The following is a 2,500-nucleotide window of genomic DNA, read 5'->3' as shown; positions in this document are numbered from 1 at the left end:
GGCTAAAAGGGATTAATGATTAATTCATTTTAGCCTGATGACTCGTACATGTTGTTTGACCTTTGGTGCCCTTGAGATTTGAGCTTTTTTAAACATAAAAATGTGGGTATGTCACAGCTGAATGTAACACATTCTAATGCAAGGTTTAAATGCAACTTCTTTCACGTTTTTATGTGCATCAGACGCTGAGATATTTAGGTTTTTATAGGCTGGGAGCAACTTTCCCAACAAGGGCTTAGGGTTAAGCATTCAGCAGGCATTTTTCTTTATGCATCAATGGGTTAACTTAAACTCACCTGAACTAGCAGACCGTAAAGTCTGTGGGAGCACAAAATTATGTGAAATGAAGAGGGAAGTGGATATGGTAATAAGGTGGATACGGAGAGGTTTTTTAATCCATATGCCATGTGAATGGGATCAGAATATGTAAATGGATGAAGAATGTATTCCTTAAAAAAAAAAAGAAATCTGCATACTGTACATAGGCCCAGATAAGGGGTCTTACACACCAGGGCGGTAAAGCGTCGCGGAACTGCCGTGTTTTTTACCGGCATCGGTGAAAATACATTGAAACATATCTGTCCTTACACACCAACCGGCGGTAGTCGAGCGTCAGCGGCGCGGGAGCCGGCTCCGAGCCGCGCTGCCAGTGGCGTAACTATCGGTAAGCAGGGACTGCAGTTGCTTACGGGCCCACGAGTTCTCAGGGGCCCCTTTGCGGACGCCTAGTGGGCCCCCAGTGGGCCCCCATTGGGAACTAGAATGTCTCTGCACACGCAGAAAATTCCACTGTAACTCTTCTAATAAATAGGTGTTGACCGGACCGTATTTATATCACAACAGATGCCACCGTCCAACATGATGGTGTGCCGTTTAAACACGACACCAATGGCAAAGCCATGCTACTATTAATACTGTGCTAATAACTGTGTTTAGTTCATTAGACGGTTCTTTAAAAATACAGTCATATAATATGTTTCAAACTGCAATAAATATCTTAACAATACGGTGTATTTGAGTCTTTTATTTTTTTACATTACGACTTGGAATTATGGGTTATGGGTTATGATGAACTGATTGAACATGTTACGTAGCCTACGTGCGTCCATACAGGAAGAACTTTGGTGCAACGTGCAAGACGTCACATCACGTTAGACATAGAAGAAATCTGATCATATTATCTAAACTTTAACAATGTGTTGGCGACGATGGATAACAAAAAGAAGCACCGGAGCGGATTTCAAAAAAGAAAATGGAAAGAGGAGCTGCTGGAAGAACTGAAAAAACTTCCGAAAATAAACTCCTTTCAAAGAGCCGCAGAGGGAAAGGTGGACGTTGTTCCTGCTAGCTACAGTGAAGATTGCGACCAAGAAGAGAACTATGGACAGAGGGGGGCTGTGAAAGTATCTAGCCCCCTTGTTGTGCTAGAAGCAGGGGGTCTGACTCTGACAGTGACAGCTCGTTTACAGAAGATGACAACCTGGCCGGCTCAACACCGACGAGGGAGCACCCAACTGATATGGGACATTTCCCCGACAGCCTTGATGCAGACGTGAAAAGGGGAAAGGACAAGCAAAACAATGTTAGCACGCCACATATCCAGCTTGCTAGCCGCGGTGCGTGTGTTGAACTGTGGATTTAAGTCAAGTGGAATAATTGCGAGAAGCCCGAGATCAAGACAGCGTTTTATGGTAAGGTAAGGATATTTAGTTATAGAGTAGAGTAGAGTAGAGTAGAGTAGAGTAGAGTATCGTTTATTGATCACAGGGAGAAATTAAGGGTCAAGTAGCATACACACATACATGAATAAAGACATTACCCACGAGACATAACAGTAACACACATATTTACACATAAAGTAACCATATATAGCTCACTGTTACATCCATTTTGCCAAGGCATCTCTCTCTCTCACACACACACACACACACACACACACACACACACACACACACACACACACACACACACACACACACACACACACACACACACACACACCAAAATATAAAGTGTAAAGTGTCCAGTTATTAATTTTGCCGGCCGTGGCATAATGAGTTGGGTTTATTTTGCCTGGTGCGATTGTTGTCACAAGCCTGAAGTTGTCACAAGCCCGTTTTGAAGTGTGTTTGGCTAAATGTTATTGCGCTATGTAGACGGACTCGGATGTTGTAACATTCTTTTTTCAAATTTCGTGCGCTTTAAATCTGTACCTGTGCTCGTCATGTTCTGCTTTTACATGTCTTCATGAAGACTTTGGAAAATCTCCATATATGGCATTTCAATGCAGGTATGCCAAAACGACAGAGGAGTAGGCTACTGCACATTCGTCGAAGGAAGGGGTGGTGCTTGAAAAGATATCGGTTGTAGTTATGCATTTGCGTGAATGTTTCACATACATTTCAGACACAAGCTTGCAGCTAGTGTCAATGTATTTGAATGATTAGTACTGTGCCTAGCAATGACTGCATATCTATCTGAAAGACTAACAATTAGTCTC

This window comes from Engraulis encrasicolus, chromosome 18, assembly GCF_034702125.1.
Source record: "Engraulis encrasicolus isolate BLACKSEA-1 chromosome 18, IST_EnEncr_1.0, whole genome shotgun sequence".
Classification (NCBI taxonomy): Eukaryota; Metazoa; Chordata; class Actinopteri; order Clupeiformes; family Engraulidae; genus Engraulis; species Engraulis encrasicolus.
The sequence above is the reverse complement of the archived record's forward strand: the minus strand, read 5'-3'. Positions refer to the sequence as shown.